Below are 23,361 nucleotides of genomic sequence, written 5' to 3'. Positions count from 1 at the left end.
GGAGATAAAGCATCAGTGTCATCAGCATTAACTTGCGTTTTGAGTTTTGAGTGTCTTTATTCAGAGTTTAATTTTCCTCCCATCGTCTTTTAGCTTTGTGTGTCTGCGGCCTGGAGTGGACTGGTATAGTCTGTAACTCTACTGGTCAATAAGCTCCTGTGTCTTAAATGGCTCAAAAAGGTAGCTCAGGGCTCATGTCTTCTGTAACAGTCAGAAACAGTATGTAACTCTTACAGTATGTTATGTCAAAATAGTGTTTTAGTGTTGTGATTTTGTGAAGAAAGCTCAACCAATAGATTTTTAGCTATTGATGAATTTTGTTTAGGATTTTCAGTGCTCCTGCTGAAAACGGCTAATGCCAAAAATCCTGAACAAGCTTGGAAAAGATCAGTCTGGACTGTAGAAAATAACTATTACCTGTTTCATTCAAGAGTATTATTTTAATTGTAGAAAGAAGAACTCATATAGCCTCTTATAAAACCACACTGACAAGTAATTAGACTGTACTGTAAATGGAAGCAGACTGTAGCATTGAAAATCAATCAATCGACAATGGAAATTAAACAATTTACAGCATTATGATAGCCAGGTTGTGTTTTCCAGTTTATGTGAACACTTTGTTATAAAGGCTTAAAACAAGATATCACTTCATGTTAGGAATGGTGGGATGCCTTGAAATAGAGAAGCAGGGGACTTCTGAATTAAAATCAGTCACGTTCAGGACATTGTTTTCAGCTAGTTAAATGAATAGACTGACAAAGACACAAAAAATTTGAGTAATAAACATGTTATTAAAAATGTTATACAAACTGTCTTTTGCATGCTGACTGTCATACTTTATGTGTTACTTTGTCTCTGGAGTGGGGAATTTTAAAAGGTTAATAAAATGGCGCAGATTTGTTGCTAGTGTAATTCTTTTTGGTGTAACCTGGTAATTTACCATTTGAAACTATGCCAAAATTCACTTCTAAACCCACTGTCCGTGAACAGCTCTGTAGCAGCATGTATTGCAGATGCTCTGTGCCTTTTTTTTCTTTGTGAAGGAAAGGCATTCCTAGGGACATGAATACTCCTGTTAAAATGCACAATTTGCAAAGGAAAATTGAGTCTGACCTGTGGGCATTCCACTGAGGATAGCAGAGAGGAGCAGCAGTCTAGCAGTAACTTGATTGCTCAGTGAGGGCAGGATGGATGGATGAATGTAGGCTCTTGGTTTCTGTTGGCCTGCTTTTCTTTCTCCAGTGGTGAACATTTATTTCTGGGTTGGATGGCAGCTTTTTTTTTTCTTTTAAAGTATCTTGTTATTCATCCAGCAAGGTGTTGATTGTCTTTCAGAAGAACCACTCTTGCAGTTGTTAAGAATATGACCCCCCACTCCACCCCTCCCCAGTCTATCTACCCTAATTCAGAAGATCGTTGAAAGAGATGGAGGAAATGAGGACTAATTCGATAAGGGCATTGGTTAGATATTTGGATGACATCCTGCTTGTTCTTTTACATTTTGAATTGCTAATTATTTTTTCTGTCTTCCTCTCCTAATTTGGCGGTGGATGTATTTGACCTGACTCATCACTTGCAGTCCTGCCGCACTCATGCCGAAGTACACTCTGTCCTTTAGGGTGACTGCTACTGGTCACTTTTTTTCACAGCGTGAGTGGAATGGAAAGAGGGAAGCTCAGCTCCCAACTGGAGAAACGCTGACACCAATAACGCACTGTATACAGAGCTGGAGACCTCCTATATACTTTGTGCCACTCAGTCTTATCCTTCATCTAATGAGGTGTTTGACTGTTAAAAAAGATTTAGGCAAATACACAGTACTGAAGTAGCCCACTTTTAAGGCAGTTGTACTGTTCGATATACCAGTAGTTAAGGGGAATCCACCAGACTCTGTGCTGGACTTTAAGTATTTAGCATACACATGTTCATCATATTACTTGCCACCCTGTATTTGAGCATACACTGGACTGTACTATTGTTGCAGGTTCTGATATTAAACTTTTAGACCTTTTACCAGGTAGTGTTTTTTCACCTAGTACAGCCATTCAAAATCCACGCTAGAAATCCTACAAAAATATCTTGCTTCAACCTGCTGAACATTGACAAGTTTCATTGTCACTATAACATTGATAAAGTATACATTTTGTAATCAGATTTTGAATAAATTGATTGTATCATACTTCTGGGGCATCTACTAAATTACTAACCACAGAATTCTGGACTTACTGAATCCTGTTTCTAATGATGATGTGCTTAGTAAGTCTGCTTCAGCATGGAACCACTGTCCTGTGTAAACTATACTCGCCTCCTGTGAAATTTAGAGTGCATTATAAAGTTCACGTGCTAACAAGTAAGGCATTGAATACTTAAGCTTCAGGTTATCTTAAAGAATTATTACACAGAATTATTACATGAATATAGCTCAGAACTTAATCTGAGATATGCTCATTCAAGTTTTCTTACTCAAGACCAGACGAATAATAATTCCCTGCATTTATGTTGTGCATTACAATCTAAAGAATACTGAAACACTGTGTACAGTATACAAGAGGGAATCCACCTTATCCCACACTCAGTGGGCGAGAGAGCCTTTCTCTTGTGCATGGCATTGAAACTCATTTCCATTGTGTTCTATAAGAGACACTAGAAATGTGGATATTTTTGAAACTCACTTACAACCCCACTGTATTGCTTTACTATCGCTTTAAATGTACAATTGTTCATTTGCTCTTTATTTGGTCATTGTCCTGAGCAGTTTTACTTTTCTGTTTTACTTTTCTGTTTTTGTGTGTCCTGCTGTACAGTACGGTTGTATGTTGCTGAGTATTATTTATGAGTTGCTCTGTCTGAGAGCTCTTGCCACAGTCCTGGCATAGTATAAATATGGACCAATACACATGTGCTGCTGATTTGGCACAGATTAAACTATTTTAGTCACTTAGGAACCTATCAGAATTTTGTTTTCTATTAATTACAGTGGTTAAGTTATACAGAGAGAGCATGGGGTTCAATTAGTACATTGTTACTTTTCACAGGCATTTGATTTACCAAACTCTTACTGCAATGGGAGGATTTGGGGCATTGAAGATCTCCGTATGCTACTGTTTAGGTTGTGAATGGAGTTATTGTTTTGTTTGTTTCTGCCAGACTGTAGCACCTCTACAGTGAATTAGTTTGGAATGTTAGCAATGTCCTCTCTACAGTATTGGAGTGCGTTCAGCCCTACTTTCTCACCTGCACAAAGTGTGGTGCACAAGTGAAGCTTTCATGCAAACCCCTTGAGGTGTGGTAATCATACTACTGCTCTCACGGACTGTCCTTTTGATCTTGCCATGGATATTGAGGTTATTCATTTAGCTGCAAGCCAGTGCCAGTTTTGTTGAGTTTGGACGTCGACCATAATTGCACCTTACTCTATGATACAAATTGACCAAACTGTACAGCGTGCACAGATATGCCTCTAAGGCTGACCAATGGCAGTCTGTACCCTCATTTATGTCAGTTTAGATCAGATATTGTTTTAACTACTTTTCTGTTTGCAGTTCAAGCAGCAGGCACAGCACAGACAAAAGGCCAGAGTTTGGACTGGTTCTGTGCAGACAGGGCCAGTATGAGCCCTTCTGCCTCAAAATGAAGACTGCCCTGTTGTCTCGAATAGTTTATACAATATTGCCCTACAGAAAGTGTGTCGGGCCATTTGAATGACTGGTGTCTAGAATTTTCTTTATTTTTATATTATAAGTTCTAGAAGAGGGCTATTACTGTGAGATGAGCTGATCGGATTTTTAGATGTTTTTGTAGGGTGCTGTCCCTTTTGCATTACCTACCTTAGAGACCATAAACTTGCAAATGTTTATAAGTGTAGGGAAGCCACATTGTGTTTGCGAAACAGTGATGAGGATTTGCTTGGATTTACTTTAAAAAGTGGATTACTTTCTCAAATTAATACATTGACGGATGTTGCTTTTTAAGTGGCATTTATTGCTTTGCATGAGAACTACAGTGTACTCACTGTAACAAAAAGACTTAGCCAGAGTGCCTGGGAGTGCAGTGCAGCAATATAAGAGGATTTCCACACATGTTTCCCATTGTTTTTCATGGTTTGGAGTGTCAGATACCTCTTAAAATAGAGCAGAACAAGTCATAAAAATAGCTGGAAGGAGATACATTTTATAATGGGAAAAGGGTGTTCTAACAATCCAAAATACATAATCTTTTCTGTGCATTTGAAGGATGGCAATTGATGGCTGGGAATGTAGTTTATTTGCTGGCTCAAGCTCCATAATGAATAAAAGAGGGTTAATCGTTTTCATATCACATGAAATGTGTCTTTATGTACTCTTGTAAGCTTTATTGGTAAGTGCATACATTTGTGAGCCCAAATATGCTGCCACACAAATCTGAATTACATACAGAATTGTTCTGTGCCGTTAAAGCTACTGTAAAATATTTGCTGATTGTTCATAATATAATGCTGTGAGAAATAAAGTATGAAGAAGTAGACAAAAAGGGAATCTCATCTTTCAAAACACTGGGACCTTTTTCTTGTTTTAAGAGACGCCCCGAAGTCTAAAGTGAATTTCCATCCATTTTCTAACTGCTTTATGGAATACAGGATTGTGGGGGAGCCGGAGTCTATCCCAGCAAGCAACAGGTGCAAGGCAGGATACACCCTGGATGGGACACCAGTTCATTGAAGGGCAGATACAAACTCCAACACCTGCACATTCACAACGGGGCCAATTTTCCACACCGATAGCACCCCAGACATTAAGTAGTTCAGGTGGGTAGCTGCGTCAGCATGCATAGGCTGCAAAGGAACAACTAATAGGTTTATTCCATACTGAAAAAAAGAAGAAAGAAAACACAACGTTTCGACCGTGGAGCCTTCTTCAAGTGTGAGAGCCCAGACATGAAGCCCAGGGCCCCAGCACTGCGAGACAGAAACGCTAACCCCTGCACCACCAAGCTGCCCTAACATGAAGTAGTGTAAAGGTGGGGTTTTTTTAAATTGGTTTTAATAAATTGCTGCTGCTCCCTGCTGTTCAAGACACCATGGGGTGAATTGTGACCACACCCATTGAACAAACCACTTACTGGCCACTCTGCTTGATTTAACATATTTTTCTAGTCAGCTTGCATTGTGGCACCTTAAATCTCAGCTTTCTACACAAAGAAAAACAGTTCTTTCGTTTTGCTTCCACCACCCTGTAAACCTTTTATGCGGAAATTGGTATCTCCTGGCTGCAGTCAGCTGAATATTCTGGCAAAATTCAAATGAACAGTGCTAAGAAAAGTTTGATCCCAGTGATTTTCTTGTGCCGAGGACATACCAGCGTTTCCTTCCTTTTATGCTTTTCGTTAAATAAAAGTGTAACTGTGGACCTTTTCATCATTAATGGAGATGAAGGGCAGCAAACACACGGTTAACAATGAGAGGGAAAAAGATGGTTAACGTTTCTGTTGAAAACTGGAAACCTGCTAAATCAGTTCTATTTTTGCAAACAGACTTGTGCATCGGAAATTTGATCTCTAAAGTGACATTTATTCCAGGAGTTTTGCCAGAGATTCTCACCAACCTTTGCATGCTGTCTTATTTTTTATTGTTCATAATGCTCAGTTGCATTGGTGTCGGCAGTCACAATTGTCTCCCCAGTGACAAGCAGTGTGATCATTTTTTAACACTCATCTTATCAGTTACTCGGTGTCACTGCCTAGTTACTCATTATCGTTCAGCCATGGAGGCAGAAATTACTCATTTTCAAATCATGCTCCATTGGTGTGAAAAAACAAACAGAAAACCCTGTGGTGTAGTAGCTGGGTTATTTTAGGAAAAGCTGCCTTTAAAATGATTTTTCCGTTTCAAACCCTTTGTTCTCATTGGAATTAATCTGTGGTATTATTTCTCTTAGCATTTTTCTTACTATTCGCTTACCATTCAGAGAAATGGGGAAAAAAGAAAGTTTATAATTTCAACCTTTATGCTCATCTTTAAAGCCCTACCTCACCTCTGTATACAACACGTTGGCTAGCCTAGAGTAGAATGGGTTTGTTTCTTTTTTCCCCCTACAAATGACATTGTGTCTCAGGATTGTGGTTAATTATACTTACAGCAGTCTGGATGAATTATTTAATTTTTATTATAATGCACCGTTATATAAAAATTATGGTTGGTGGTTGCAGAGCCAATTCATTCCCTATTAGTGCAGGTACAGTAAGTATCACTGTAATTAGCTAACACCTGAATAAAAAGTGAATTCCTTACTTTGTAGTGTGCTTAGTTCTGTTTTGAATTAATCTCTGCTTTAGGTTATGTATGTCTTGATCTGTGCTCTCCATTGATTTTGATACAGTAGTAAGTGGCATTTGAGTCAGTAACTACAGTAATAATAATAATTAATAATTGCATTACACTTATATAGCGCTCTTCTGGACACTCCACTCAAAGTGCTTTACAGGTAATGGGGTCTCCCCTCCACCATGGAATCGGTGTTCACGGCACTTTTGCCATTTTTATGGCACAATCCTAAAGCTGACCTTTTGTTATAAAAGACAGTCTAGTACTTTGTCATGCATATTTATTAACAAAGTCAATATTTTGGCAAACAATGAAAATTAATATTACACGTTATTCTGTATCTGTGAGAGAAGTTGTTAGGTATTATTACAATATTTGTTGCAAGCATGACTGACAAGCATGTGAGTTCCTTAGCTGTGTTTAAGATAGTAGGAGGTAGATTGATATATATGAATTTGTTTGTTTGAGACATTTTTTAAATCAGTTCTTTGAACTACAGTGGAACATTACTCTTGAAGTAAGTTTTATTGTAGTAATCAATTATACTGTACATACAGTATACGAATATTTCAGTTCCAACAGCAGTCAGAGCTTTAAAATAAAAATGTAATTATAATTATTGTGTTATTGTTGTTATTATTATTATTGTTGTTGTTGCTTACACAGTTCCAGCTTTATACTGTATGTCATGTATAAAACTCTAGTTGTGGGACTCTTTGACACACTGATAACAGAAGGTAAGCTGAAAACAGCACCAGGCAATATGATTGTTTTGCTTGGATCAAAGTATTTTAATGCAGTTTAAGACCTACAAAAGCAGCTTTATACAGCACATAATAATTCAGTGATTGTGGGCTTTTATCCTTAGCACAGGTGTTTTTTAAGCCATTCCTTGATGAAATTAAGGTGTTCAATGGGACTTGCTGCATTTTGCTAAGTTGCATTGTTCTAGAAAGGACAGCAAAAACAGTACTTAAGAAATAAAGCAAATACACTGCTTAAAATGCTGTTCCGCCCTTTATTTTACTACTTCAACTCCAGAATCAGAATGTTTCAAGCCTGATGTTTTAAAAATAAAATGCACAGAAGGAGGTTATGCTTTCATGGCATTAAATTATTCAATTGAGGTAGCTGTACTTTTACCAAGAGGCATTAACAACATAACAAACGAGTGTTGGAATCAATAACATTTGCTGTGTTTTTAATGCCACTCTGTATATGAAATGTGTGCATGCTGAATGCAAAGAGCACTTTCTTCACGCTGGTTTTGTACTTCATGAATTCCATAAAAATCACTGGGAGCTCTGTCAGCACAGTCTGGCATTTATATTTCAAAACTGTATTCTTGGCCTTTTGCAGGTAGAGAACTCTACAGTTCCACAAATTACCATGCTTTCTGAACACCAGCCCCCTTGAAAGTTACTCCATGCATGACAATGGCTTGCTGTCGCAGGGCGAAGAACATTATGTTCGGATTCCTTAGAGATGATGCTGTACACTGATGGAAGGTTTCACTAAATACCAAAAGCCGTCTGTATTCTGTACTGGACATCTGGTCCTTAAGGTTCAATTCTCCAAATGCCTCCTTTAAAGGTTTATGATCCAGTTTTAATTTTCACTTGCTTTGTGAGATTGATTTAGAGGATTTAGGCGTCAGGGGTTTTTCTTCTCTCACCCACCAGTTGTTAGTGGCCAGCAAAATACTACCCTTGCCAAGCTTGGACTTTTTCATTTCTGTTTGAATTGCTGATGTGAGGTGGTGGCTGATGTTATGTATTATGGCCACAGGGAAATTATTAAATTTTAAACAAGATATATTAAATTCTGTCTGGTGCCCAAAATATGGAAGTGTAAAAAATGAAACATCTGCAGGCGTGCAGTATTGGGACCCTATGGGTAGCCAAGGGGATTTCCACACCAGTTAATTGGTCTTGCTGTGCCATTCACTGTTGTCAGCAGCCGAGATAAATAATCACTCTATTGATCTGTTTTTGTCCTGTCATTTCTGCATATGCTTTTCTTAAAGTGGTATCTAAATGCCTGTGTTACGTTGTTATTATAGCTTTTATATTTAAAGCAATAATATGCCAACAAGATCAATCATATTGTTTTAATTTCATATTACCTTGAGAAAACATAAATACCAATTACAGATTAAATCTTTTTAGTCTTTTTAGAATTTAATATTGAAGTAGTGTGCACTCTAATAAAGACATTAAACAAAACTGATAATGCCGTAAAACCTCGTTATTTGCTAGGGTTAATTACAATTAGGTTTCCGTGGAACCTAATAGAACATAATACCTAAAAATAAAGTATAGTTCTGTGGCTCTCGAAACAAGCTTTTCCATAGTAATATTTTTGTTATAACTGTTAACTATTTCAGACATAGTGTTAGAAATCATTGGTAGTAAGTATTTATTAAGGATGAATACTGAAAACCTCAAGGTACCTCAAGTTTTTTTTAACGATAACTGAATTATCAGAATATAACCCAGGATACACGTCTACAAAACTAGTTAGATCGTTGTTATCCAACCTATACCTTTACTAACAATGCAGATCAGGTGAAGTACAGTACATCAGTGAGAATAAGATATGCAAGGTACGCATCTCATTTACCCTGCTTTGCACCTGCCAAATAGACAGATTTCGTCTGCAAATATGGAAAAAGGGACTTATAATTTTGCGCAAATAGGTAAAATCATAAATAGGCAAAATCGTGAATATCGAGCTTTAACTGTACATTTCTTACTGTATAGCTCATAAAGTTACACCGTTGCATAATATCCTACAGTATATACAGTAGTACTGTATGTAAGGTTACATGACAAGTAACCCTTCCTAATATGGGAATTAAAGTATTAATCCATTGGCCTTAAGTTAAATTCAAATAATATTGATCAATTTAAATAGGCACCTGTACTCAGTGACTGGTAGTAAATTAGCTAAAATAAATTACATGAATCCCTCCTTTTCCATCATCCGATGCCTACATTTTCCCAGATATTTCCCTGCTCTGTGATTAGCTTGACTCACTGTAATGAAAAGGGCAATAAGGTTGTAAAGTGACCACCAGCCTGTCATTCCCCATGCTTCTGATAAAGAAACAGGAGTGTTTATTAAAAACAGATTCCAAACATTGACACTTAAAAAGGCTAAAGCCTTTCAGCTGTACAGTTAATGAGAAAAATCAGAAGAATTTACAGTATAACTAAAGGGCCTCATGATTTGTCTCAGGGTCTGTTAAAATATAAGGAATTGTTCCCATTCTCATCCTAATTTGTACATTCTCCCATTCTAAGGTTTAAATATTAATTTGGGTTTGAGATTTCAAAGATCTGTTATTTTGCTCTCCTAGTAAATCATACAGTAGGTAACTTGGGTGATCCCTTCTATGGCAGGATATGGCTCTCATCCTTGCAATAACAAAAAGTGCCTTTCTATTTCAGAAGATAAAGGGCTGCCTAAAGGAATAATTAACTCTCGATCCATTTCTAGTAAAAACTGTGAAGGATTCTCTTTTGACAGTGCGGAAAGGTTGCTCACCATGAATAAACTTCGACAAGGGATTGAAAAGAAGGGGATTTCAGGTCATCTGCTGTAGCATCTATGGTATCTGTAACCAGCTTAGGCTTTGCAGGAGATGACCTTGATTTGTGCCAGGTGCTGTGTGGTGACCCTGCATCGGAAACCCTTCTGTCTTGTGTGATTTGTTGCCACTGTGCGTGGCGCAGAGTGCATGCAGATTAACTGCATCTCCTCTGCATTGAAGGATGCTGCAGTGCTCAGTATTGTTTGCCTTCCTGAACGAAACACTGCAGAAACAGCCTGATGGACGTTGCTGTACCAAAGGGCTGTGGACAGAATACAGTAAGTGCTTCAGTCTTTACAGTGGCATTTATGTTCTGAAGCACTCGCTTGTTGAATTGTTTAAAGTACATGCACTGTTTGCAGCTTCACGTTTCACCATTCTGGGCAGTCGCATTCGTACAGCAAAACAAAAGACTCTGGAGAAGGGCAGACATCTTTTTTGCCCTTTGAAAGGTTATAGCCAAGGTTTCAAAATTTCCATTTCCCCCCTCTCAATCAAGCTCAGCTAATTTTCAGTGCTCGTTCGGGTGGATAGCTGATCATTTCTAATGTACTTTCTTTTTGACAGTGCGGGTCCCCTATGTGTTCGTTTCTTTGCTCACTCTTTGTTTTTGGCTTCATTTAGCACAAAGTGAGTAGCTGTGCTGTGTTGAAACCGTGGGATTGCAGTAAGCAGTGGAAAATGTTTTTGAAGGGTTGTTTCCTTCCCCCAATCCCCAGTGTCGTTTTTCCTTTTAAAATTGATTTAAACATTTTATTGAGGGCTTTATGCCATGTCCTAAGCTCAAACCTGTGAAGCCTGGGCCACATGCTGGCCGAGCTGAGACCTTCCGTTCTTAATATGCACTTGCCATTGCATCCCAGGGGAGTAGCCTGAAGGTACAAATATGCCATTGCCTGGCCATATCTTCAACCTAAAGCAAGATAACTAATCGATTCCAAGTACAGGTGTCTCTGCTATAGCACCATATTTCTGTAAAACCCCATATTATGCAAAATCATGCAATAAATATAACAGGGCTTATGGAAAAAATAGGGTTGGGGCAGACCACTCAAAACCTAACCAAATGTCTAACCCAAGCTTTACCAAGTTTAATAATTATCCTAATAAAAATGTTGGCACAGTTTAAATACAGTACATGTTAAATTCATAATAAATGAAGAAATACTACAGTTAACCACCTTGTATCAGTAGCACGCTTCTTATAGACACATGCTTGTCACCTTGTCCACTCATATTTACAGCAATGCAGAAGATTTTGTGAAAATACCACGGAAAATCGAAGAGCACCTCCCAATTAGCACTTCCAAAACAAAGCACGTGGGGCAACTGAGCATCGTGTATATTCTTCCGCGGCCCGCCGCGTTCAGTTGTGTTACTCCGCGCCGCAAAACGTAGACATGTCGGGGATGAAATTGCGTATAAGCCAATGCGAGTTTCGCTTTCTACAGACATCTTTCCTCTATTACCAATTGCGTATGAGCCAATTCGCGTTTTTGAAACTCGCTTTATAGCAGGGATCACTGTACTACATTGCACAAGTCTTTCCTCGGGCCAGGATAAACTGCCGGGGGTCCCTAGCATAGTTTACTACAGGCCAGTGTATTATTTCAACATCTCTCAGGTGTGATACAGCTGTGTAACCATGTCTTTCTGAGAGTTATTAGAGGCTCTTCTTGGCCCGAAGGGACTGTAAAGAACGTCAGACCTCATGGGTTATTTTTTCTTTCTGTAGTCTTAAGTGGGCTTGCATTCATATTAGAATTATGCACTTCACATCACAGTAAATATATTTTCCTTAACCGTTTAACACTCGCATAATTGAGTCCTTCAGAAAAATGTTTGCTGTATTGTGCGATTGTTTTCTTTTGCATGGTTCTTTTAATCCGAGTACAGTGTGAGTAGTTAATTTAGTTAATAGTGTATACTGTCAGTATTGGTGAATTTAGATACTGTCATGCCACTTGGAATGTGTAATGTGGTTAGATAATGGAGACAACTGTTGAATGCCTCTGTTTTTATCCTGAACTCAATAAAAGTTTATGTGTTTCCATCAAAAACCCAGCACTTGAATGTACTGTATAGTAATTTTGGTGCTCTGGTGAATTCCACAGAAGCAAGGCGTTGAACATTGTTAAATGTAAATTTTGAGTAACAGATTGTGTCATGGTAAATGGTGTGCACGCTCTTTGTGTACACCAAAGAAGTGAAGCTGATAGTATGTCTTGAAATTCTAAGATTAGTTTACTGTATGTCTGTGTATCATTACAGCTCAGTGGTGAAAAAGGGAGGGGAGTTTCTTCTTTGAAGTGGAAATACTCCTCCAGGAGATGCAATTTGCTTTTTCATCCTGTTTGCTGATAGATGCCTGAAAAGGGAGCTCCTTAATGGGGCAAACCATCAATATGCCGGTAACGAAGGAGGATTGTTGAAACAAGAATCCGCACAGGTAGCTGCTCAGGCACCATATCACAAGGAATTTTCGTCTGAAATTCTCTCGAGTTATTTTTAACTAGAGCAAAGATACCTTTGATATGAAAGCTGTCGGTTCATTGCCACCCAGGGTGTTCACTTGGCTTAAATGATGTGACATGAAATCTTTTTCTGAGAGCACAGTCCTGGGAAATCAGATTTTCAGTGAGAAATATTGAGGTGTCGGGGCTCCATGGTAGTGCAGTGGTTAGCGTCGCTCCCTCTCCATAATGGGGCCCTGGCTTCAGTTCCTGGGGTGCTGTCTGCATGATCTCCTTGTGTTCGAGTGGGTTTCCTCTGGGGGCTACAGTTTCCTCCCACAGTCCAAAGAGGTGCTGGTAGGTTTATTGGCTTCTGGGAAATTAGCCCTGGTTTCCCTGTTTGTGTCTGTCTGTGCCCTGTGATGGACTGGCTTCCTGACCAGGGTGTATTCTGCCGTTGCTTGCCAGGACAGGATCCGGCCCCCCCATGACCCTGTACTGGATACAGCAGTTAGGAAATGGATGGATGGACGGACATTGAGGTGTCTCCTATGATGAGTTCTTCCGGAGCGCCTCAGTGTGCAGTCTGCTGAGCCCAGATGAGATGTAAAAGGATAAGAGTACAAAACTACTTCTCCTCACATATAGCTCCATTCTTTAATTCCAAATAAGCGTGAAGATTAATATTTCATTTTATAATAATAAGTATTGTTCTCAAACCATTTCTGAGTTAAAAATACATTCTTCTTCTTTTTGACATTTTGTGTTTCAGTTAGCCGTAACAGAAGTTAAAGGGGTTTCTTATGTGGCCTTGAGTATTCCAGTGACATGAATATTAGTGGAAAGGCTTGAATCATAAAAAGTCAAAATTGGATGTAGTAAGTCTATACTACATTTCCAACATACCTGTACATGATTGCTTGAGTTTGCAGTCTGTGGCTAATTGTAAAAAATAAGAAGTGGATTATGATTGTATTTCCTATTCTTAAAAATAAGAACCCTTTTTAATGTTAGCTTTATGGAATTAAGAGTTTTTACACTTGACAAAGTAGAGCAGACATGACATAAATAAAGATGCCTCCACAGAGTGGCTGTTTTAAATTAATACAGTATATTAGCTTTTCCACACTTGCTTCTAATTAGCAAGCTACTGACTATTAAGAAACATAAGCAGCTTTTCAAAACACTATGCTTACATTTTTTCAAAAAATTCAAAAAAAAAATTCAGAAGATTTTTACAATTTTCAGAATAAAAAAATTACTTAAAAAGCATTGAATGTAACATGGCCAACCGTGTATGTTAGACATCTAAATTATGCTATTCATTTTCAGAGGTAATACACAGCTGTATTAGAAAACCCTTCTAAGAATAGACTACTCCAAATAATAGATTATGATGCCTTATAATAATTTTGTCATTTTAAATGGACTTTCTATTCAGTAGACATTGACAGGATAGAGAGTACAAAGATGAGAGTACACAAAGGGTGCCTTCAGCAGTTATTTGAAACTCAGCTGACCCAGAAATTAGAATGGTTATAGACTTAAAGTTCATTTTGTTGAATGTAATATTTTGTAGTCCTTTAGGAATCAATTACTGTATATGCTGTTTTGGAATCAGTGGGATTATAAAATTTAAGTGATTCTAACAGTCTTGAAGACTGCCACTCATTTTAGACTGATCTTGTATTCTCATTTGGCACAGGAGGTCAATCAAGAAATATGTTAAATAAAAGTCAGAAGCTCATAATTATCACTCCTTTAATGATTTACATATTATGAGATAATGAAATATCACATTGTGTTTCATGTGCAGCAGTCTTACAAATGAAAAAAAAATAGACTGTTCCTTCTGACACTAAATAGTTTTGAATGTGGCAGAACTATTTTGTGACATTAAAAATGTAAACTGTTTAGTTTTTTTTTGCCAGCTTGTTATTCCAGGGATGAAACTATAATGCATGTTAATGGCACGTGTACTGTATGTTGAACTGTCATGATAAACTTTGTACAATACTGAATAAAAGGCAATTTACCAGTTCTTAGTGGAATATGGTTACACATTTCACCACATCAGCAAAGAGCTGTAATTGCTCTTTTGTTTCCACAGCTTATCAGTAGGGTTCTTTCTGTGTGTTTTGAGTGTTGTTTCTCTAGATGGCCTAGATTCCTATTGTCTGGGGGAGAGAGCAGTTCAGTGACTGCTTATAGTACAGCTACATTATTTAGACTTGAGGTTGAGCGGGTGCTGAAACTGTCCTCCTGGCGGTCTTGTTCTCCTTGTGGAGGTCACTGGCTACAAATCAAAGATTTATTGCTCCACCCCGCATCTAGTCCTCTGTTGTGAAAGGAGCACAGACACCAGTCAGGGATGATTGAACTATTATCAGTGCTGGTGAGGTCTGGGGGCTCTCTCTGACCTAGTGTATAAAAGGGGTTTTACAGTAAATGTGAACCTTGTTTTTGCAAAGAGAATAATCCCTGGAGTCAATTTGAAAAGCACCTCTGTATATGCCTTATATGTAAAGTGTTACAAATAACAGTTTCCTCCTAACACTGAATTTTTCTTCTTCACTATTTTGTGTACTATTTTCATATTGAAGCATGCATAGAAAATGTGCTGTTTTTACTGAGGATCGAAATGTAAAAATAGATTAAACTCATTAGCAGTTTATTTCAACAGCTATGATGTTGTTGGGCTTTTGTCTTTATTACCATGTAGCTTTATATGTTGTGAAAGATCTCAGTTCTGTTGCAAAGGCATGACTGTATGCGCCTGTGTTGAATTGCCTGTAAGCCTCAGTGAGCTCAGCATCTGATTGTGGATTCATTTTCGCCACACTGCAGAGCCTGTTGTGGAACCCTGCCTGAACGTCTGACAAGGATGCCTCTGTCTCTGGAGCCCATCCTGAAGGGTTTGTATGGAGCTGTAAAGGAGAATCCTCGATTTCCAAAATTCAGGAGTGAACCTGGATATTCATATTAAGTGCTTTAGAAACTTTTTCTTAAGATACATTTGGTGATTGGATTAATATTTAGTTTAAATTTAAGTACAAAATTGCCAAGCGAAAATTGCATCCAACATGAAAAATTCTAAATCTCTTTGACTTTGTCTGCAATGTAATAGTATTCAACCTGTATAAGATCATGAACATTACAGTATCAGTAACTGTCATCATTACCCTACACATAAGGAGCTTCTTACATGATGCTCATTCACAGAAACGATGGACTAGAAATACATAGCATTTATTTATCATGGGTAACTTAACACCAAATAAATTCCACCCCCGACCCCTCTAAGATTATGGGACTGGCTCTCATTATTCATACACACTTATTTAATGCTATTGCACATGAAAACAGGGCAGCTGAAAAAGGTTTCTTTACTGAATCAACCCTTATAGCAGGAAATGTACAGCTTGTGCGTTTTACTTGCTGAAATTGCAATCCTATTAACTGTACTTGACAGGGTATGAGATTAAGTATTAGATTGTATTTCTGGGTATTAGATTGTCCTCTAATCCTTCATTAAGGAACCACATTTTATCTTTTCTTATCTTGCTGCAAAGTTCTTCAAAAGAAAAAACAATTGGCACTGTAATTGTTTCTTAAACATTTAGTCAGTTCTTACAGAATTAGTTCTTACAGAATTTAATGCTTCTCCATGAACCATACAGTAGATTTGTCTTTGCAGTAACATGTTTTTCTCAGTGGTTGAAAGGCATTTCTTCTCACATTTGATGGTATCTCTGTTGCTGTGTGATAAATATCTGTTTATTTCACAAGAAAAGAGTGGTGCATTCACAGATGTGCTGTAGCTTTCAGATTTTTTTGTAGATTGGTGATGGTAGACTTTAACATTATGAAATTCTTCCAGGCATGATAAAATGTGTTATTCTCTGTAGTTTTACTTTAGTAAAATTTTAATATTGTGATGCTGTGAGGGGCTGAATCCTTAAAGGTTGGTACTGTACATCCCCAAAGCATCACGCCATTTATGGATGCACGAATGACACAAAACCTTCACATTAGCCTTTGCTCCTGCACAGCCCTATACGCCAATGTGCCATCCAGGTGGTAAATAGCAAACTATACCAGCTATAATCCTAGATTCTGAGCTGAAGATTCCAGCTACACCAGCTACAATCCGAGCCTCAGGGCTGAACATTCCAGATTCCAGCTACAATTTTCACAATCCCAGCCTCCGGGCTGAAGATTCCAGCTCCATCAGTTACAATCCCAGCCTCCAGGCTGAAGATTCCAACTCCACCAGCTACAATCTCAGCCTCCAGGCTGAAGACCAGCTATGCAGTTACCACAGCAGCCACTATAACACAGCGTAAGTGGTTTATTTTTTCAAACACAGCCCTGAGCCGTAGAATCCAGTCTCATTGCTGCTTCATAGTACTCTGGGCTGAAGACCTCTATATATCTATACCACAGCACAGGCTGTTTATTTTTCTTTTCAATTACTAGTCATGTAGATGCAGACCCAGCAATACTGCTGTCTTACAAGACTCTGAGCTAAAAGCCAGTTATGCTATTACTGCTCCAGCCACACAGAGAGAGGGCTCCAGGCTCACTGACACAGCCACAGGGCTTGAGACAAATATATTGGCCTCCTTGGACCGGACATTGACCACCCCTGCTGCTGTTCCAGATGCAAGCTGGTGACATACAATTCCAGTCAATAAACAACAGTTTAACATTAAGACTTGTGAGCCACCTCAAACAGCATCACAATGTGTATTGGTAACAGTCCATTGCATGCAGTCCATAGTTTTGTTTTTGTTTGCTTTTGTGTGTTGGTTTGTACATCAGCATGGACTTCACAACAAAAGTCCCAGAACACAGTTTCCTACCCAGACAGGCTAGAGCTGAACCTTTTTAGTCCTGAACAGAGAACACGACAAAACAATCTGATCCAAATGATCAAAACCCCTCAAAGGCTCTGACAACGTCAACCTGATTGAATTCCTATGTATGTAGAAGTAAAGGTCACAGAGATAAACTGAAGAACATTTAAATCTGAGAACAGGAGGCGCTTTTTTACTCAACAAGTGGTGGGAGAATGGAAGAAGCTGCCCAATCGTGTTGTTGAAGCCAATACCCTGGCCTCTTTTAAGAATTGGCTGGAGATAGTTGGATTGGGATAGATGAAGCGGATGACCTCCTCTAATTTCTAACCTTTTGTATGTATAAGAATATTTGGGTCTGTGGAGAATTACTTTGAATAATTTTGACATTGAATATTGTAGCTGTTGTTGCTAACATTCCTTCAAAGCCACTGACAATACTACCGGTCAAAATTAATTCCAGGTTGTCTGTCAGTATGGCACAAGAAAGTTTTTAAAGTATCGTATACCAGATTCAGATTCCTTCTTTAGGACAGTAGATTTTTTAGAACACCGATCATGAAATGTAATTATGTAGCAAAATGGAGTCTTTACTCTTTTAAAATGTGCAGAGCACATCATGTAACAGTACGTGAGCTTGTGTTTCATGCTTGACATTGAATGGTACATTTGAAATGGCAGGGTTCATTTTACTCTTCTGATTTGCTTACCATTCAGCTGCAAAGAAATATATACTGTGGATTAAAGCCTCTACTTTGTCTTGGTTTCAGACATGCTGTGTTTTTTCTTACATCCAGGATAAAGTAAGATGCTTTACTTAATCAACAAAGTCAGAGGAGAACAATTTATCATTTACAATATTCTTAGGGGCAAAGGCTTGAATAAACCAAGTGCCTATAACAAAGGAGAAAAAATGAAAGAAGATCAATAGTGCAGTGGACGAATCACTGCATGAAACAGCTGAAGTGCAGAATGACCAATTGCTTTATGCTTAACAAGTGTGGTAGCTGGAGGAGCTGTTAAACAATATAGTATCAGTCAGATTCTATTTTTAACCTTTTGTGTTCATACTCATTCAAGTGTTAATGTTGCAGTTTTCTATTGCGACAGTTGTAGTTCAGCCCCTTTGGTTAACCGTCACTGACATCGTGGGAAAAGGGCTGCCCAGGACATGGAGATCATGAAACAAAACCATTTTCATTTGTTCTGTTTGCACACAAGCACTGGATTGCTCTCAACCAATGAAACAAAAGCCTAGCTCTCTGGAGCACTGATTAATTGTGTTTGGGTCCCTATCTGCGAGTCAGGCTACCATCCTGCTTGCCAACAAAACAAACCGTAAACACAGTTGGGAAGTCAAAAATATGGTTTCTTTATTTTTACTTTCCAGTGTGGAAATAACTTCTGCTTGTTCCTTTGCAGCATGCGTGCTGACATTACCCCCTCCCCAACCTCATAAACATTGTTTTCCTGTTCCAGATTCTGAATAACAAATCCGATGTGTTTTGCCTTCGTGTTTCAGTAATAAATTAGGCATACTGTACATGGCATATGTTTGACCTCTGAAATAAAGTAGGACCTGTTCTTCCCTTGTTTCTGACAGAGAAAAACTAGGCTTTGATGTCAAAGTAATTCAATTTCCAACATGCAGTGGTAGGATCTGCTGCCTCATTTGAAACTCACTTATGCACAGTATGAAATGTGTATAAATAGCCGTGCAGATGATCTGTTTGTACTCTGTAAGTTTGTTGCACCTCACATCACACATGCAACATTAACCAAAAGATGACATGAAACTGTTGCCTAATGTATATGTAAGTAACCCTCAATGGAAAGAAATAGGTGTTGCCTATTGTTTATCACGCAACACTGATGTTACTGATTCCATCTACAGTATACATCTACAGTATACAAAAAGACAGTTTATGAGGTCAGAAATGAGCATGTTTGTGTAAAATGGAAAAAGAGAAGTGTGTTAAACAGTCATATAATCCAGCACCGGTTTACAGTAGCATTTTGCATCTCATCACTGCTGCTCTAATGGCAAATTGTTTCCAGCCTACTGGCAAGAGGGAAAAGTTCAATAAAAATGAAAAGTACAGGGGAGTGGGGGAAGGCCAATATCTCTTTAATATCTGTCATGTCTGTCTGTTCCGCTCGGTGAGATGTTGTTTTTTTAATTACTGTTTTAAGATTTTTTTTTTTTTTTTTGCCACTAAAAACACTTGTGGAACCTATTTTGTTTCTTCCTTTTTAATTACAAAATATATCACATTATACAGTACACAGTAGGAGTAATGTAAATAATTGTTCTGTGTTTCCATTTGTAATTAGTTTACAGAATGTTGGAGCATTTGTCTCTCTCTTGGGAAGTTGGGTGGATATATGCCAGTCACAGAGCTGGGGTCCTTGACAGATTTGGCAGTTGTAACTGCAATGTTCTTATTAAATTCTCCTGGAAAAGTGGGTTTATATATAGTTCACAATAATTAATTTTTTTTATCTTAAAGAGAAATATGTTTTGAGAAACTGAAATATTTGGGGGGATTTTGGAAGAAAGGTATGTTGTATATTTTGAGAGCTTCACTATTTTAAACAAATTAAACAAAAATATATGTTTGTTTAATCAGTTAAGTCAATTAAAAGCAAATTCTCATTCAGTGCTGTCAATGATGAGCAGGAGAGTACCCATTTGTACTGCAGGTGTTTCAAGAACAGGATGCTGTAAGTGGAAATGAAATTATGTCTAGACTGAAGATCAGAGTCACTGTGTTGTTTAATTTATTAATTTCATTCCAGATCCAGTCTTCACAAAACATGATGTAGAATTTTTTCTAATTGATCAATTTGTCCCAGATTTTTATCCAAGCTAGTAGTTACCTAGCACAAGGTTTTCATCATTCCCAAGCCTTTGACATGCATATAGTTGAAAAATCTGACCTCTGAAGACCAAAAAAACATGTTCGCCAGCTGTTTTTTTGGGTTTTCTTTCATATGTTTGTCTGCTGAGTGGACACATTAAGAAATATAAGAAATATTCACACTCAAAGCCATGGGGGTTAGCTTCAATTTAAGACCTGAACCAGGCTCCTGCTATGTTCTGCTGCAGAGATATAACAAATGTTTAAGCGGGAGGAAATTCCAGGCGGACATTGGCTAAATATGTCACTGGGAGTAAACGGTTAAAGATTTAAAACTGTTGAAATATAAGTTATAAACCCTTGCAATAATTTTGAAATACCTTTTTTGGGGGTTCAATTGCATACTCATCAATAACACTGTAGTAAAACTACATTGTGAATAAACCTGTATTTTAAATAGAATATACTTTTTTAAAAGCTTCTGTCATTAGGGCAGACATTTCAATGATGATTGTGGTCTCTTCGATCAATAAATCTCTCAGATTTTTAATTAGTATTACAGTCAGACATAAAAAGCTTTATTTGAATTCAATAAAAGTTAACTTTAGAGGTTTTGCAAACTTGAATAAAGAGCTTGCTGCTTTATTCAAGATATCAAAGGGGTCCAGTTCTGGTCTTGGACACTGGTGTTTCTACAGTAGGTCATTCTAAAACAGCAGCACCTGAAGAGCTGAGAGAAACTTCTAATTGTCATAAAGTACCTAATAACTTATTTCATTAAGAGCTGGAGGTGAACCTGCCGAGACACCAGCCTGCAGTAAATTAAGTCCTGACAGTGCTAGAAATGCTATGAAATAGGTGTGATATCTGTTTTTTCTGATCATCAAAAATGATTTAAGATTAATTTTTCTAACATGTCTTGGTGGCAACATTCGAGGCACTGTATACTTTTTGGCTGTATAGTATCTTGCCTGTTAATTTTTTTTTTAAAACACGTAAACAATCAAAAACAGTCATATCAGGAAAGAAGAGAAGTGAAATTTTGTTACACATCTGTAACACAGGAGTATTTTTCTTTTGTAGCCTAGCTATGTTAATGTGAAAGAATGATGTAAATTATATAGTATATAATATGCAGATTCATGCAAAATGTTTACCACTCAAGAGGTTTAAGAAGATACTCTGATAATGGTAGTACAAACCTCAATCTGGAGGTATGTACATTGTAACAGACCCTTAACTTGAGCAAGGTGGCTTGATGGGTGTGAACACATTGAAAATTCATCAGGATGCAAGAAATACATATAAGTCTCTCAAGAGATATACACACTGTCTCCTGCTAACAGCCCAGCCACCCCCAACACCATGCACACCCGTTATATAGCATTCTCACACATCACCAATTACCTAATTAACTAATCACCACCCAGTGTGTCTGTTTACAATAATAGCCTTTAACTATAGTGGCAGGACAGCTGTAATTGAGCCCTTCATGGCCCTGCCTGCCACACACACCTCATGAAATGAGGACTAATGGTGGCAGAAATATAAAGATTAAATAAATAGGTTGTCTCCAAAGCCACATGGAAGCAACATTCTCTTGGGGCCAACTGTTCCTGTAGCCTTGAATTTCGTAATGGTGAGCACTATAGTGGAAATCTGTAGGTTCAGCTCTTTGTTCAGCTTGTTTTTTTGTGTCCATCACCTAACTTGTGAAGATCAGTGACGCTTTGCTTGCAATTTTCTGAGAGTGCTCTGGCCTCCACTGTGATGGTGCATGTTATTGAATGATTTTCCTGCTACTGCGTAACATCCTGTTGTGCGCCATGGAAACGGGGGTCAAATGAAAATGTCTAGAAGGTCCCTGTTCTGTTGTCCTGACAACAGAATGTTGACACGAGATGATTTCTGATATAATTTGTAGGTACTTAGGAGCGTGAATAATCTTGAACACGGGAGAAAAGCACCATTCTATGGGAAACACGATGCTGCTCTTTTCTTAGCTTTTAGTGTTCAAATAAGTGGTTTGTAAATAAGTGTTTACAAATCATTTGACCAAATTAGGTGTTTTTTTCAGTTGAACCATGTTTTCGTTTGCACTGAAGCTTGAATGAATATGGAGGGCACTGTATTTCTGAGTCAGCTCAGGGATGTGGTCATCAAAGGCTCCTTCCTTAAAGACAGGTGACTCTTTGCATTGTCACCATAAAGCCAGCTGTGCTCTTTCGCAGCATTTTATGTACGCCTGATGACCCTTATGAATCCTGTTTAGGATTAATTCCCTCATGGCCACAGGAATCACAGTTCTGTCTTGGTGAAGGAGTAGGCAGTGTGCTTCTGATAGTTCGTCTGACTTAGGCTCATAGGGAACGTGCTCTGTGTTGCTAGGCTAACTCTTGGAATTGGGTCAGCTGAAGGCCCTTATTCCTCCTTCTGCGTCTCTTGCTGAAATTTGTGTTGTGAATTTCTCAGATGTTTTTGCTGAAAGGTCTTTAAAAGATTAAATGGTTTCATTAAGAGCTGGGGAGCTTGTGTAAACTGAAAAAAGAAGGTGCAGCTCCATGTGCTATTGAGCATCCTTGTAAAGGCAGGGCAGGGGTGACGAATTCCTCGGGGAATCAGAAACATCAATATAAAATTAAAGCGCTTTTGTGCCTACGTAGTCTTTAAAATCTAGTGGGTGGATGCGCTTGGTATATACTCCACTGTTGACAGCCAGGTTTCACAGACTGTATCTCTGCCTTTTTTGGCAAGGTGGTGTTTTTGTTTCGAAGTGCATCTTTGATGTGCTTGTAAATTTAAATTAATATTTTCAAATCGGATGCTGTGGAAAAAAATCGCTCCCTCCCTTTCTCCATTTCTTCTGCTGCCCGTGTAATAAAGGTTTCCTTGACAACGCACTCCCGAGCACAATGGAATCTCTGCTCACTGTTGGTTCCACACACACATAGACTGAAACGTTAAGCCAGTTTGAGCAATCTAGGTTGTTTTAAACCTGATCTGCATTCTTGAAATTGAATTAGCACGCTAGATTTTATTGAGTTTACTAAAACCAGGTAACTTAGAGTAAACTTTGCATTTCTTCACCACTTATGTGAATTAGGCACCAGCTTTTAAAAAAAATGGATTTTTCACAATGGATAGTCATACGTATTAAAGAATATTGTTCAATTATGACTGATTTTTATATCCAGATTTGAACAGCCATTATCAGGCCATCTTACTCAAAAACATTTAATTGACCAGGAAAAAGAGATGTGGATCAACTTTGCTTTAAACACCATCCTCTAGGAAT

At 38.1% G+C, this 23,361-nt stretch overlaps 1 protein-coding gene across 7 annotated transcripts in view; it reads left to right on the top strand.

The window, feature by feature from the left end:
* The window catches only part of apba1a (amyloid beta (A4) precursor protein-binding, family A, member 1a), a 99,798-nt gene that overhangs the window by 2,997 nt on the left and 73,440 nt on the right, over positions 1 to 23,361 (top strand). For 2 of the 7 annotated variants that reach the window (XM_015367069.2, XM_015367083.2), the window contains exon 2: positions 15,194 to 15,261. The exons of the other annotated variants lie outside the window; for them this stretch is intronic. The gene's annotated coding sequence lies outside the window, so the exon portion shown is untranslated. The remainder of the gene's footprint in view (positions 1 to 15,193; positions 15,262 to 23,361) is intronic. 7 annotated transcript variants of the gene reach the window in all.

This window comes from Lepisosteus oculatus, chromosome 3 (genome assembly GCF_040954835.1).
Source record: "Lepisosteus oculatus isolate fLepOcu1 chromosome 3, fLepOcu1.hap2, whole genome shotgun sequence".
NCBI classification, from domain to species: domain Eukaryota; kingdom Metazoa; phylum Chordata; class Actinopteri; order Semionotiformes; family Lepisosteidae; genus Lepisosteus; species Lepisosteus oculatus.
The sequence above is the reverse complement of the archived record's forward strand: the minus strand, read 5'-3'. Positions and strand labels throughout refer to the sequence as shown.